A 15929-nucleotide genomic window follows, 5' to 3' on the forward strand; every position below is an offset into this window, starting at 1 on the left:
GTGCTAAACATGATCAGGAGGAGCTTTTTTGCAAGGCTCTTCTGCTGTTTTAGCCCAGTCTAAACATTCCTTCTCTCTGTTGCTGCTCAGCAGAGAGTGGGCACAGAGATGTTGGAATCAATTGGTCTTCCAGGCAGGAGAAGGAGGAGTTACAGCAATGTGTTTTGCAGAGTTGCAAAGCTCACTGTGTGCTGAAGATGCCCTGCAGGAGTTTCCCTGCTGGCCCTTCGTCTGTGGGATTAGAGTCCAAGCGCTGCTCCTCCCCTGTCACAACTCCTCTCGAAACGTGAGAGCGCACCAGAAACTTTGGATTCAAATGCACTTTTAGGAGATAAAGTGAGGAGTGACAGCAATGTTTGTGTCACAGTTTAAAGCTCACTGTGTGCAAAACATGATCAAGCAGGAGATTTTTTGCAAGGCTCTTCTGCTGTTTTAGCCCAGGCTAAACATTCCTGCTCAACTCTCTGTTGCTGCTCAGCAGAGAGGGGGCACAGAGATGTTGGAATCAATTGGTCTTTCAGGCAGGAAAAGAAGTGACAGCAATGTGTGTTGCAGAGTTGCAAAGCTCGCTGTTCGCTGAAGAGGATCAGTGGGAACTTTCTGGACTGTCTCTTCTGCTGTTTCTTCAGAGTCCAAACGTAAGTGCTATATTCTGCTACTGCTCACAAAGAGCAAGCACAAGAGATGTATTATTCAATTGGACTTTCAGGTAGGAAAGTGAGAGGTGACAGCAATATGTGTTTCAGAGTTGCGAAGCTCACTGGGTGCTGAAGATGCCCTGCAGGAGTTTCCATGCTGGCAATTCGTATGTGAAATTAGAGTCAAAAGATCGTCCTCCCCTGCGACATCTGCTCTCGAAACGAGAGAGCGCACCATAAACTTTGCATTCAAATTCACTTTTAGGAGATAAAGTGAGGAGTGACAGCAATGTTTGTGTCACTGTTTGAAGCTCACTGAGTGCAAAACATGATCAAGCAGGAGATTTTTTGCAAGGCTCTTCTGCTGTTTTAGCCCAGTCTAAACATTCCTGCTCTGCTCTCTCTGTTGTTGCTCAGCAGAGAGCGGGCACAGAGATGGTGGATTCAGTTGGTCTTTCAGGCAGGAAAGGGAGGAGTGACAGCAATGTGTGTTGCAGAGTTGCAAAGCTCACTGTGTGCTGAAGATGATCAGTGGGAACTTTCTGGACTATCTCTTCTGCTGTTTCAGCAGAGTCCAAACTTAAGTGCTATATTCTGCTACTGCTCACAAAGAGTAAGCACAGGAGATGTATTATTCAATTGGACTTTCAGGTAGGAAAGTGAGAGGTGACAGCAATATGTGTTTCAGAGTTGCGAATCTCAATGTGTGCTGAAGATGCCCAGCAGTAGTTTCCATGCTGGCCCTTCGGCTGTGAAATTAGAATCCAAGCGCTCGTCCTCCCCTGTCACAACTGCTCTCGAAGCGAGAGAGCGCACCAGAAACGTTGGCTTGAAATGCACTTTTAGGAGATAAAGTGAGGAGTGACAGCAATGTGTGTTTCAGAGTTGCAAAGCTCACTGTGCGCTGAAGATGATCTGCAAGGACTTTCCCTCCCTGCCCTTCGGAACTGGGAGCGGATTCCAAGCGCTCGTGCTCACCTGCCTCTCCTGCACTGGAAACGAGAGTGGAGACCAGAAACGCTGGATTCAAATGCACTTTTAGGAGCTACAATGAGGAGTGACAACAGTGTGTGTGTCAAAGTTGTAAAGCTCAGTGTGTTGAAGAAGCACAAGAGCAGCCTTCAGCCTGTCTCTTCCACTGCCTTACAGATTGCAGACATCCCTGCTCACTCTGCTGCTCAGCAGAGTGCTGGCAATGGAGTTCTTGGATTGAAATGGTCTTTTAGGAGAAAGAGTGAAGAGTGACAGCAATGTTTGTGTCACAGTTTAAAGCTCACTGTGTGCTAAACATGATCAGGAGGAGCTTTTTTGCTAGGCTCTTCTGCTGTTTTAGCCCAGTCTAAACATTCCTTCTCTCTGTTGCTGCTCAGCAGAGAGTGGGCACAGAGATGTTGGAATCAATTGGTCTTCCAGGCAGGAGAAGGAGGAGTTACAGCAATGTGTTTTGCAGAGTTGCAAAGCTCACTGTGTGCTGAAGATGCCCTGCAGGAGTTTCCCTGCTGGCCCTTCGTCTGTGGGATTAGAGTCCAAGCGCTGCTCCTCCCCTGTCACAACTCCTCTCGAAACGTGAGAGCGCACCAGAAACTTTGGATTCAAATGCACTTTTAGGAGATAAAGTGAGGAGTGACAGCAATGTTTGTGTCACTGTTTGAAGCTCACTGTGTGCAAAACATGATCAAGCAGGAGATTTTTTGCAAGGCTCTTCTGCTGTTTTAGCCCAGGCTAAACATTCCTGCTCTACTCTCTCTGTTGCTGCTCAGCAGAGAGCGGGCACAGAGGTGTTGGAATCAATTGGTCTTTCAGGCAGGAAAAGAAGAGACAGCAATGTGTGTTGCAGAGTTGCAAAGCTCACTGTGTGCTGAAGATGATCAGTGGGAACTTTCTGGACTGTCTCTTCTGCTGTTTCAGCAGAGTCCAAACGTAAGTGCTATATTCTGCTACTGCTCACAAAGAGCAAGCACAGGAGATGTATTATTCAATTGGACTTTCAGGTAGGAAAGTGAGAGGTGACAGCAATATGTGTTTCAGAGTTGCGAATCTCAATGTGTGCTGAAGATGCCCAGCAGTAGTTTCCATGCTGGCCCTTCGGCTGTGAAATTAGAATCCAAGCGCTCGTCCTCCCCTGTCACAACTGCTCTCGAAGCGAGAGAGCGCACCAGAAACGTTGGCTTGAAATGCACTTTTAGGAGATAAAGTGAGGAGTGACAGCAATGTGTGTTTCAGAGTTGCAAAGCTCACTGTGCGCTGAAGATGATCTGCAAGGACTTTCCCTCCCTGCCCTTCGGAACTGGGAGCGGATACCAAGCGCTCGTGCTCACCTGCCTCTGCTGCACTGGAAACGAGAGTGGAGACCAGAAACGCTGGATTCAAATGCACTTTTAGGAGCTACAATGAGGAGTGACAACAGTGTGTGTGTCAAAGTTGTAAAGCTCAGTGTGTTGAAGAAGCACAAGAGCAGCCTTCAGCCTGTCTCTTCCACTGCCTTACAGATTGCAGACATCCCTGCTCACTCTGCTGCTCAGCAGAGTGCTGGCAATGGAGTTCTTGGATTGAAATGGTCTTTTAGGAGAAAGAGTGAAGAGTGACAGCAATGTTTGTGTCACAGTTTAAAGCTCACTGTGTGCTAAACATGATCAGGAGGAGCTTTTTTGCTAGGCTCTTCTGCTGTTTTAGCCCAGTCTAAACATTCCTTCTCTCTGTTGCTGCTCAGCAGAGAGTGGGCACAGAGATGTTGGAATCAATTGGTCTTCCAGGCAGGAGAAGGAGGAGTTACAGCAATGTGTTTTGCAGAGTTGCAAAGCTCACTGTGTGCTGAAGATGCCCTGCAGGAGTTTCCCTGCTGGCCCTTCGTCTGTGGGATTAGAGTCCAAGCGCTGCTCCTCCCCTGTCACAACTCCTCTCGAAACGTGAGAGCGCACCAGAAACTTTGGATTCAAATGCACTTTTAGGAGATAAAGTGAGGAGTGACAGCAATGTTTGTGTCACAGTTTAAAGCTCACTGTGTGCAAAACATGATCAAGCAGGAGATTTTTTGCAAGGCTCTTCTGCTGTTTTAGCCCAGGCTAAAAATTCCTGCTCTACTCTCTCTGTTGCTGCTCAGCAGAGAGCGGGCACAGAGGTGTTGGAATCAATTGGTCTTTCAGGCAGGAAAAGAAGAGACAGCAATGTGTGTTGCAGAGTTGCAAAGCTCACTGTGTGCTGAAGATGATCAGTGGGAACTTTCTGGACTGTCTCTTCTGCTGTTTCAGCAGAGTCCAAACGTAAGTGCTATATTCTGCTACTGCTCACAAAGAGCAAGCACAGGAGATGTATTATTCAATTGGACTTTCAGGTAGGAAAGTGAGAGGTGACAGCAATATGTGTTTCAGAGTTGTGAATCTCAATGTGTGCTGAAGATGCCCAGCAGTAGTTTCCATGCTGGCCCTTCGGCTGTGAAATTAGAATCCAAGCGCTCGTCCTCCCCTGTCACAACTGCTCTCGAAGCGAGAGAGCGCACCAGAAACGTTGGCTTGAAATGCACTTTTAGGAGATAAAGTGAGGAGTGACAGCAATGTGTGTTTCAGAGTTGCAAAGCTCACTGTGCGCTGAAGATGATCTGCAAGGACTTTCCCTCCCTGCCCTTCGGAACTGGGAGCGGATTCCAAGCGCTCGTGCTCACCTGCCTCTGCTGCACTGGAAACGAGAGTGGAGACCAGAAACGCTGGATTCAAATGCACTTTTAGGAGCTACAATGAGGAGTGACAACAGTGTGTGTGTCACAGTTGTAAAGCTCAGTGTGTTGAAGAAGCACAAGAGCAGCCTTCAGGCCTGTCTCTTCCACTGCCTTACAGATTGCAGACATCCCTGCTCACTCTGCTGCTCAGCAGAGTGCTGGCAATGGAGTTCTGGGATTGAAATGGTCTTTTAGGAGAAAGAGTGAAGAGTGACAGCAATGTTTGTGTCACAGTTTAAAGCTCACTGTGTGCTAAACATGATCAGGAGGAGCTTTTTTGCAAGGCTCTTCTGCTGTTTTAGCCCAGTCTAAACATTCCTGCTCTACTCTCTCTGTTGCTGCTCAGCAGAGAGTGGGCACAGAGATGTTGGAATCAATTGGTCTTTCAGGCAAGAAAAGGAGGAGTGACAGCAATGTGTGTTGCAGAATTGCAAAGCTCACTGTGTGCTGAAGATGCCCTGCAGGAGTTTCCCTGCTGGCCCTTCGTCTGTGGGATTAGAGTCCAAGCGCTGCTCCTCCCCTGTCACAACTCCTCTCGAAACGAGAGAGCGCACCAGAAACTTTGGATTCAAATGCACTTTTAGGAGATAAAGTGAGGAGTGACAGCAATGTTTGTGTCACAGTTTAAAGCTCACTGTGTGCAAAACATGATCAAGCAGGAGATTTTTTTCAAGGCTCTTCTGCTGTTTTAGGCAGGTCTAAAAATTCCTGCTCTACTCTCTCTGTTGCTGCTCAGCAGAGAGCGGGCACAGAGATGGTGGATTCAGCTGGTCTTTCAGGCAAAAAGGGAGGAGTGACAGCAATGTGTGTTGCAGAGTTGCAAAGCTCGCTGTGCGCTTAAGATGATCAGTGGGAACTTTCTGGACTGTCTCTTCTGCTCTTTTAGCATTGGCTAAAGGTTCCTGCTCTACTCTCTCTGCTTCTGCCCAGCAGAGAAAGGGCACAGAGATTTTGGATTCAATTGGACTTTGAGGTAGGAAAGTGCGGAGCGAGAGCAATATATGTGTCACAGTTGCAAAGCTGACTGCGTGCTGAAGATGCCCTGCCGGAGCTTTCACTCCGGGCTCTTCGGCTGTGGGAGCAGAGGCCAAGAGATCGTGTTCACCTGTCACTGCTGCTGTTCAAAAGAGAGAGGGCGGGAGAGACCATGGATTCAAACGGATTATTAGGAGATGAAGTGAGGAGTGACAGCAATGTGTGTTTCAGAGTTGCAAAGCTCACTGTGCGCTGAAGATGATCTGCAAGGACTTTCCCTCCCTGCCCTTCGGAACTGGGAGCGGATTCCAAGCGCTCGTGCTCACCTTCCTCTGCTGCTCTTGAAACGAGAGTGGAGACCAGAAACGCTGGATTCAAATGCACTTTTAGGAGCTACAATGAGGAGTGACAACAGTGTGTGTGTCACAGTTGTAAAGCTCAGTGTGTTGAAGAAGCACAAGAGCAGCCTTCAGGCCTGTCTCTTCCACTGCCTTACAGATTGCAGACATTCCTGCTCACTCTGCTGCTCAGCAGAGTGCTGGCAACGGAGTTCTTGGATTGAAATGGTCTTTTAGGAGAAAGAGTGAAGAGTGACAGCAATGTTTGTGTCACAGTTTAAAGCTCACTGTGTGCTAAACATGATCAGGAGGAGCTTTTTTGCAAGGCTCTTCTGCTGTTTTAGCCCAGTCTAAACATTCCTGCTCTACTCTCTCTGTTGCTGCTCAGCAGAGAGTGGGCACAGAGATGTTGGAATCAATTGGTCTTCCAGGCAGGAAAAGGAGTTACAGCAATGTGTGTTGCAGAATTGCAAAGCTCACTGTGTGCTGAAGATGCCCAGCAGGAGTTTCCCTGCTGGCCCTTCGTCTGTGGGATTAGAGTCCAAGCGCTGCTCCTCCCCTGTCACAACTCCTCTCGAAACGTGAGTGCGCACAAGAAACTTTGGATTCAAATGCACTTTTAGGAGATAAAGTGAGGAGTGACAGCAATGTTTGTGTCACAGTTTAAAGCTCACTGTGTGCAAAACATGATCAAGCAGGAGATTTTTTGCAAGGCTCTTCTGCTGTTTTAGCCCAGGCTAAACATTCCTGCTCTACTCTCTCTGTTGCTGCTCAGCAGAGAGCGGGCACAGAGATGGTGGATTCAGCTGGTCTTTCAGGCAGGAAAAGAAGAGACAGCAATGTGTGTTGCAGAGTTGCAAAGCTCACTGTGTGCTGAAGATGATCAGTGGGAACTTTCTGGACTGTCTCTTCTGCTGTTTCAGCAGAGTCCAAACGTAAGTGCTATATTCTGCTACTGCTCACAAAGAGCAAGCACAGGAGATGTATTATTCAATTGGACTTTCAGGTAGGAAAGTGAGAGGTGACAGCAATATGTGTTTCAGAGTTGCGAATCTCAATGTGTGCTGAAGATGCCCAGCAGTAGTTTCCATGCTGGCCCTTCGGCTGTGAAATTAGAATCCAAGCGCTCGTCCTCCCCTGTCACAACTGCTCTCGAAGCGAGAGAGCGCACCAGAAACGTTGGCTTGAAATGCACTTTTAGGAGATAAAGTGAGGAGTGACAGCAATGTGTGTTTCAGAGTTGCAAAGCTCACTGTGCGCTGAAGATGATCTGCAAGGACTTTCCCTCCCTGCCCTTCGGAACTGGGAGCGGATTCCAAGCGCTCGTGCTCACCTGCCTCTGCTGCACTGGAAACGAGAGTGGAGACCAGAAACGCTGGATTCAAATGCACTTTTAGGAGCTACAATGAGGAGTGACAACAGTGTGTGTGTCACAGTTGTAAAGCTCAGTGTGTTGAAGAAGCACAAGAGCAGCCTTCAGGCCTGTCTCTTCCACTGCCTTACAGATTGCAGACATCCCTGCTCACTCTGCTGCTCAGCAGAGTGCTGGCAACGGAGTTCTGGGATTGAAATGGTCTTTTAGGAGAAAGAGTGAAGAGTGACAGCAATGTTTGTGTCACAGTTTAAAGCTCACTGTGTGCTAAACATGATCAGGAGGAGCTTTTTTGCCAGGCTCTTCTGCTGTTTTAGCCCAGTCTAAACATTCCTGCTCTACTCTCTCTGTTGCTGCTCAGCAGAGAGTGGGCACAGAGATGTTGGAATCAATTGGTCTTCCATGCAGGAAAAGGAGTTACAGCAATGTGTGTTGCAGAATTGCAAAGCTCACTGTGTGCTGAAGATGCCCTGCAGGAGTTTCCCTGCTGGCCCTTCGTCTGTGGGATTAGAGTCCAAGCGCTGCTCCTCCCCTGTCACAACTCCTCTCGAAACGTGAGAGCGCACCAGAAACTTTGGATTCAAATGCACTTTTAGGAGATAAAGTGAGGAGTGACAGCAATGTTTGTGTCACAGTTTAAAGCTCACTGTGTGCAAAACATGATCAAGCAGGAGATTTTTTTCAAGGCTCTTCTGCTGTTTTAGGCAGGTCTAAAAATTCCTGCTCTACTCTCTCTGTTGCTGCTCAGCAGAGAGCGGGCACAGAGATGGTGGATTCAGCTGGTCTTTCAGGCAAAAAGGGAGGAGTGACAGCAATGTGTGTTGCAGAGTTGCAAAGCTCGCTGTGCGCTGAAGATGATCAGTGGGAACTTTCTGGACTGTCTCTTCTGCTCTTTTAGCATTGTCTAAAGGTTCCTGCTCTACTCTCTCTGCTTCTGCCCAGCAGAGAAAGGGCACAGAGATTTTGGATTCAATTGGACTTTGAGGTAGGAAAGTGCGGAGCGAGAGCAATATATGTGTCACAGTTGCAAAGCTGACTGCGTGCTGAAGATGCCCTGCCGGAGCTTTCACTCCGGGCTCTTCGGCTGTGGGAGCAGAGGCCAAGAGATCGTGTTCACCTGTCACTGCTGCTGTTCAAACGAGAGAGGGCGGGAGAGACCATGGATTCAAACGGATTATTAGGAGATGAAGTGAGGAGTGACAGCAATGTGTGTTTCAGAGTTGCAAAGCTCACTGTGCGCTGAAGATGATCTGCAAGGACTTTCCCTCCCTGCCCTTCGGAACTGGGAGCGGATTCCAAGCGCTCGTGCTCACCTGCCTCTGCTGCTCTTGAAACGAGAGTGGAGACCTGAAACGCTGGATTCAAATGCACTTTTAGGAGCTACAATGAGGAGTGACAACAGTGTGTGTGTCAAAGTTGTAAAGCTCAGTGTGTTGAAGAAGCACAAGAGCAGCCTTCAGGCCTGTCTCTTCCACTGCCTTACAGATTGCAGACATTCCTGCTCACTCTGCTGCTCAGCAGAGTGCTGGCAACGGAGTTCTTGGATTGAAATGGTGTTTTAGGAGAAAGAGTGAAGAGTGACAGCAATGTTTGTGTCACAGTTTAAAGCTCACTGTGTGCTAAACATGATCAGGAGGAGCTTTTTTGCAAGGCTCTTCTGCTGTTTTAGCCCAGTCTAAACATTCCTGCTCTACTCTCTCTGTTGCTGCTCAGCAGAGAGTGGGCACAGAGATGTTGGAATCAATTGGTCTTCCAGGCAGGAAAAGGAGTTACAGCAATGTGTGTTGCAGAATTGCAAAGCTCACTGTGTGCTGAAGATGCCCTGCAGGAGTTTCCCTGCTGGCCCTTCGTCTGTGGGATTAGAGTCCAAGCGCTGCTCCTCCCCTGTCACAACTCCTCTCGAAACGTGAGAGCGCACCAGAAACTTTGGATTCAAATGCACTTTTAGGAGATAAAGTGAGGAGTGACATCAATGTTTGTGTCACAGTTTAAAGCTCACTGTGTGCAAAACATGATCAAGCAGGAGATTTTTTGCAAGGCTCTTCTGCTGTTTTAGCCCAGGCTAAACATTCCTGCTCTACTCTCTCTGTTGCTGCTCAGCAGAGAGCGGGCACAGAGATGTTGGAATCAATTGGTCTTTCAGGCAGGAAAAGAAGTGACAGCAATGTGTGTTGCAGAGTTGCAAAGCTCGCTGTTCGCTGAAGATGATCAGTGGGAACTTTCTGGACTGTCTCTTCTGCTGTTTCTTCAGAGTCCAAACGTAAGTGCTATATTCTGCTACTGCTCACAAAGAGCAAGCACAGGAGATGTATTATTCAATTGGACTTTCAGGTAGGAAAGTGAGAGGTGACAGCAATATGTGTTTCAGAGTTGCGAAGCTCACTGGGTGCTGAAGATGCCCTGCAGGAGTTTCCATGCTGGCAATTCGTCTGTGAAATTAGAGTCCAAACGCTCGTCCTCCCCTGCGACATCTGCTCTCGAAACGAGAGAGCGCACCATAAACTTTGCATTCAAATTCACAACAAGTTTCTGGTGCGCTCTCACGTTTCGAGAGGAGTTGTGACAGGGGAGGAGCAGCGCTTGGACTCTAATCCCACAGACGAAGGGCCAGCAGGGAAACTCCTGCAGGGCATCTTCAGCACACAGTGAGCTTTGCAATTCTGCAACACACATTGCTTTAACTTCTTTTCCTGCCTGGAAGACCAATTGATTCCAACATCTCTGTGCCCACTCTCTGCTGAGCAGCAACAGAGAGAAGGAATGTTTAGACTGGGCTAAAACAGCAGAAGAGCCTTGCAAAAAAGCTCCTCCTGATCATGTTTAGCACACAGTGAGCTTTAAACTGTGACACAAACATTGCTGTCACTCTTCACTCTTTCTCCTAAAAGACCATTTCAATCCAAGAACTCCGTTGCCAGCACTCTGCTGAGCAGCAAAGTGAGCAGGAATGTCTGCAATCTGTAAGGCAGTGGAAGAGACAGGCTGAAGGCTGCTCTTGTGCTTCTTCCACACACTGAGCTTTACAACTTTGACACACACACTGTTGTCACTCCTCATTGTAGCTCCTAAAAGTGCATTTGTGTAGAGAGCTTAACAACTGAATGGCTAAGTAACAAAGGGCATGATACCGTGCAGCTGGTGGAAATGTAGGCCCCCAGGGCACAGCAATCTCGTGGTTAATGTTTACCCTGATTTGCTTAAGAAACAGGATATGCATCTTGCTGAGATAAGAGCAAGGGTATCTTGCTGGAATAGCACAATGGTCTTGCTTGGGCAAGTTGGGACATGTCGAGACATGTTGAAACAAGAAGTGGTCACAGTTACCTGGAGACGCCTGCATCGACACAGGCTGACCAATGATTTTGCTGTATCTTATCAGACAATGTAACTAACCCTGCAAGCTATAAAAGTGGATGTGTCTAGCTAAATAAACGAGGCTTGCTGACCATGAGAGCATGAGGCTTGTCTCCCGCGACTCCAACAACATCTTGCTAAATAAACGAGACTTGCTGACCATGAGAGCTTGAGGCTTGTCTCCCGCGACTCCAACAACTGGCGCCCGAACAGGGACACTTCCCTTTGCCTGAAGGAGTTGCGTTGGGTGCAGGTCTCGATTTAAAGACGGCTTCTGCAGAACGGGAGTGCTACATCGGTGGGCTGCTCGTCTCCTGCTTTGGCCCAGAGTGCTGCATCGGCAGGCTCTGCTGCTACGCGCTGCCGACGCCTGGAGGGTGCAACGGATCCGGTAAATATGGACAGGCAAGCGGCGTATGATCTTTTTACTGCCTTCCTCCGTCGTCGGGGGGTAAAAGGCTTAGATTTTGATAAGGACCTCCCTGCCCTTCTTTCCCATGCTCGGTCCCTCGGTATTTTTAGTGACCCCCACTCTATTCACCAATTATCGGAATGGCGCCGCTACGGCGATAAATTATGGGACCTTACGATAGACGATGATAAAATTGCTAAAAAATTATCCAAATTATGGCGCTTGATACATAACGAACTCTTGATGGTACAGGCAGAGAAACGTGCGGCCGAAAGTGCCCGTCTGGCACAAAATCAAAATCGTCACTATGATCCTTCTGCCCCTAATCCGCCGACCGTTTCGACAGTCGAGATACCCCCCCCCCCCCCCCTCCCCCCTCGGATACCCCCCCCCCCCTCCTCCTCCCCCTCTTCCCTCTCCCCCGTCTGCCTCTATTATGGAAAACGGACCATCTGAGTCTCCTCCAAACTCCCTTCCTTTGTCTCCTAATGCCACGGAGCCGTTCCCCGGAGCCCTTTCGGACCTCGCGGAGGCTATGGCAAGTCAGAGACGGGAAGTTTGGGCTGCTCTGGCACGCCACGGAGTCGAAAACGGAGACAGGGTCCTTGCCGACGCGGCACAAGACCATGTTGCTACTTCTATGGCCTTTCCTGTTATTTTCCACCCTCGACCAGGCGGCGGTCATAGGGTAGATATCACTCAAATGGATTGGAAAATATTGGCACAACTCCGAGCTACAGTCTCTCAATTCGGGGTTACTAGTGAACCGGCCAAGCAGATGCTTGATTACTTATTTAATTCAATGATTCTCCTGCCTGTAGACATCAAGGGTATCGCTCGTTTAATTTATACCCCTCATCAGAAACTTACATTTGATGCAAGATGGGGGGAGGAAGCGGCTGCTTCAGTAGCATTACCTCGTGCCCAAGGAGACCCCCTTTTTGGAATTACAATGAATGAATTACTAGGAAACGGTGATTATACTCGAACAGATGCCCAGGCTGGTATAGGAGTAGAAAAATTAAGAGAGGTCATGCGGGTGGCAAAAAGGGCAATGGACAAAATTCGGGAGCCGGGGGGGCCCCCTATGTATATGAACATTAAACAAGGCCGAGAGGAACCCCTTGGGTCATTCATTGACAAATTGATGCAAGCCCTTTCTAAAGCTGGTGTTGCGGAGCACATGCAGGACGCACTCCTAAAGCAGTGTGTTATACAAAATGGTAATCAAGTCACACGCTCCCTTATCGCTACTGCTCCTGGCAACTGGGTAATTCAAGACCTCTTAGATAAAGCAAATACTCTCCCCTTAAGCAGTCAAATTTTTGTAGTGGAAGCCCTTAACAAAATTGGTGAAGGCCTTAACGCCCAGTCTAAAGTTCAAAGCCAAGTTTTGGCAGCCCTTGCACCTCTTCAGGCGGCAGTTGCGCAGACTCGCCCAGCAGCTCCAGCCACCCGAATGAAGTGTTTTCGATGCGGAAAATTAGGCCACATTCGTCGCGACTGTCAGGCCCCTGGTGTTTGGACCCAAGTGGATCCCTGCTCGCTGGACTCGAGCTGCTCAATCGAATGGACAGCCCAGAACTCCGTCGTCGTCATCGTCTGCAGCTGATCCTTCGTCCGTTGCTGGAACCACTTGAAAGACATTTTGGGATTCGCTTTTCCTATTCGACTCAAGAAGAGGCAGAACTCCATTTGTTTTGGGAACTTATGAGAACATTTGATCGGATTTTGTCTCCTACTCGTTATTGTTTAGCGTGTTTACAAGATTATCATAGGGCTTGGATCAAAATTAAGTGTGGAAATTGTCACCAAAAGGTTTGGGTGTCCCAAAGCCAATTACAGGCACATGGTGCTTGTGTAAACTGTACCTGGAATCCCCATCATAATTACAATCCTTATAGAGCACTGCTGGCGGAGGCAGGTATAACTCCTCCCATAAATCTACCCTTAACGTATCTATTAGTCGAGAATCGGGAAGATCTGGAACAACGATATTTGAAATATCGGGTTCAGGAGATTCTCTCCCAGATTCAAACCACACTAGCCACAGTGCCTCTAGAGATTAAGTGCGGTAAAGATGTGGGTATTCCGCTTTTGTGGCAAGTTAAACCTGAAGATTGGGATCGTGCTTGTCGCCGTTTCCGGCCTCAACACAGGAGCTTGGGACACTCTAAACAAAATAGAGGAACGAAAAAACATGTGGGTCACTTGGGCTGAAAAAGTTAACCAAAGTAGTTTATGCCTTGCTCTTGCTAAAGCTTCTGACCCCTTTAGAACCTGTTTGATAGGCGTCCCAGCCAATTTTACCTTTCAGCTCAATATAAGAAAAAATGTCTCAGAAATCCAAGATTTTCACCTGCTTGGTTCTGCGCCTGCACAATATTGTTTTCACTTTGACTCTTGGAAGGACCCTTTTGGGCTTCCACATAACACAGTAAATGTTTCCTCAAATAGGCCTGGCTTGTTACCCTAATAGAAAAAATTGTTTTGGTGGTGGTTGTAATATTATTAGCAGTATTGCTTTTGCCGTGTATTATGCAGTGTTTACAAAAAATGATATCGAACGCTTTTAATCATAAAATGGCTATGCTTGCTGTTAAAGAAAACAGGGGAAGTGTAGAGAGCTTAACAACTGAATGGCTAAGTAACAAAGGGCATGATACCGTGCAGCTGGTGGAAATGTAGGCCCCCAGGGCACAGCAATCTCGTGGTTAATGTTTACCCTGATTTGCTTAAGAAACAGGATATGCATCTTGCTGAGATAAGAGCAAGGGTATCTTGCTGGAATAGCACAATGGTCTTGCTTGGGCAAGTTGGGACATGTCGAGACATGTTGAAACAAGAAGTGGTCACAGTTACCTGGAGACCCCTGCATCGACACAGGCTGACCAATGATTTTGCTGTATCTTATCAGACAATGTAACTAACCCTGCAAGCTATAAAAGTGGATGTGTCTAGCTAAATAAACGAGGCTTGCTGACCATGAGAGCATGAGGCTTGTCTCCCGCGACTCCAACACATTTGAATCCAGCGTTTCTGGTCTCCACTCTCGTTTCAAGAGCAGCAGAGGTAGGTGAGCACGAGCGCTTGGAATCCGCTCCCAGTTCCGAAGGGCAGGGAGGGAAAGTCCTTGCAGATCATCTTCAGCGCACAGTGAGCTTTGCAACTCTGAAACACACATTGCTGTCACTCCTCACTTCATCTCCTAATAATCCGTTTGAATCCATGGTCTCTCCCGCCCTCTCTCGTTTGAACAGCAGCAGTGACAGGTGAACACGATCTCTTGGCCTCTGCTCCCACAGCCGAAGAGCCCGGAGTGAAAGCTCCGGCAGGGCATCTTCAGCACGCAGTCAGCTTTGCAACTGTGACACATATATTGCTCTCGCTCCGCACTTTCCTACCTCAAAGTCCAATTGAATCCAAAATCTCTGTGCCCTTTCTCTGCTGGGCAGAAGCAGAGTAGAGCAGGAACCTTTAGCCAATGCTAAAAGAGCAGAAGAGACAGTCCAGAAAGTTCCCACTGATCATCTTCAGCGCACAGCGAGCTTTGCAACTCTGCAACACACATTGCTGTCACTCCTCCCTTTTTGCCTGAAAGACCAGCTGAATCCACCATCTCTGTGCCCGCTCTCTGCTGAGCAGCAACAGAGAGAGTAGAGCAGGAATTTTTAGACCTGCCTAAAACAGCAGAAGAGCCTTGAAAAAAATCTCCTGCTTGATCATGTTTTGCACACAGTGAGCTTTAAACTGTGACACAAACATTGCTGTCACTCCTCACTTTATCTCCTAAAAGTGCATTTGAATCCAAAGTTTCTGGTACGCACTCTCGTTTGGAGAGGAGTTGTGACAGGGGAGGAGCAGCGCTTGGACTCTAATCCCACAGACGAAGGGCCAGCAGGGAAACTCCTGCAGGGCATCTTCAGCGCACAGTGAGCTTTGCAACTCTGCAAAACACATTGCTGTAACTCCTCCTTCTCCTGCCTGGAAGACCTATTGATTCCAACATCTCTGTGCCCACTCTCTGCTGAGCAGCAACAGAGAGAGTAGAGCAGGAATGTTTAGACTGGGCTAAAACAGCAGAAGAGCCTTGCAAAAAAGCTCCTCCTGATCATGTTTAGCACACAGTGAGCTTTAAACTGTGACACAAACATTGCTGTCACTCTTCACTCTTTCTCCTAAAAGACCATTTCAATCCAAGAACTCCGTTGCCAGCACTCTGCTGAGCAGCAGAGTGAGCAGGAATGTCTGCAATCTGTAAGGCAGTGGAAGAGACAGGCCTGAAGGCTGCTCTTGTGCTTCTTCAACACACTGAGCTTTACAACTTTGACACACACACTGTTGTCACTCCTCATTGTAGCTCCTAAAAGTGCATTTGAATCCAGCGTTTCTGGTCTCCACTCTCGTTTCCAGTGCAGCAGAGGCAGGTGAGCACGAGCGCTTGGAATCCGCTCCCAGTTCCGAAGGGCAGGGAGGGAAAGTCCTTGCAGATTATCTTCAGCGCACAGTGAGCTTTGCAACTCTGAAACACACATTGCTGTCACTCCTCACTTTATCTCCTAAAAGTGCATTTCAAGCCAACGTTTCTGGTGCGCTCTCTCGCTTCGAGAGCAGTTGTGACAGGGGAGGACGAGCGCTTGGATTCTAATTTCACAGCCGAAGGGCCAGTATGGAAACTACTGCTGGGCATCTTCAGCACACATTGAGATTCACAACTCTGAAACACATATTGCTGTCACCTCTCACTTTCCTACCTGAAAGTCCAACTGAATAATACATCTCCTGTGCTTGCTCTTTGTGAGCAGTAGCAGAATATAGCACTTACGTTTGGACTCTGCTGAAACAGCAGAAGAGACAGTCCAGAAAGTTCCCACTGATCATCTTCAGCACACAGTGAGCTTTGCAACTCTGCAACACACATTGCTGTCTCTTCTTTTCCTGCCTGAAAGACCAATTGATTCCAACACCTCTGTGCCCGCTCTCTGCTGAGCAGCAACAGAGAGAGTAGAGCAGGAATGTTTAGCCTGGGCTAAAACAGCAGAAGAGCCTTGCAAAAAATCTCCTGCTTGATCATGTTTTGCACACAGTGAGCTTTAAACTGTGACACAAACATTGCTGTCACTCCTCA

This window comes from Lathamus discolor, chromosome W (assembly GCF_037157495.1).
Source record: "Lathamus discolor isolate bLatDis1 chromosome W, bLatDis1.hap1, whole genome shotgun sequence".
Taxonomy (NCBI): Eukaryota; Metazoa; Chordata; class Aves; order Psittaciformes; family Psittacidae; genus Lathamus; species Lathamus discolor.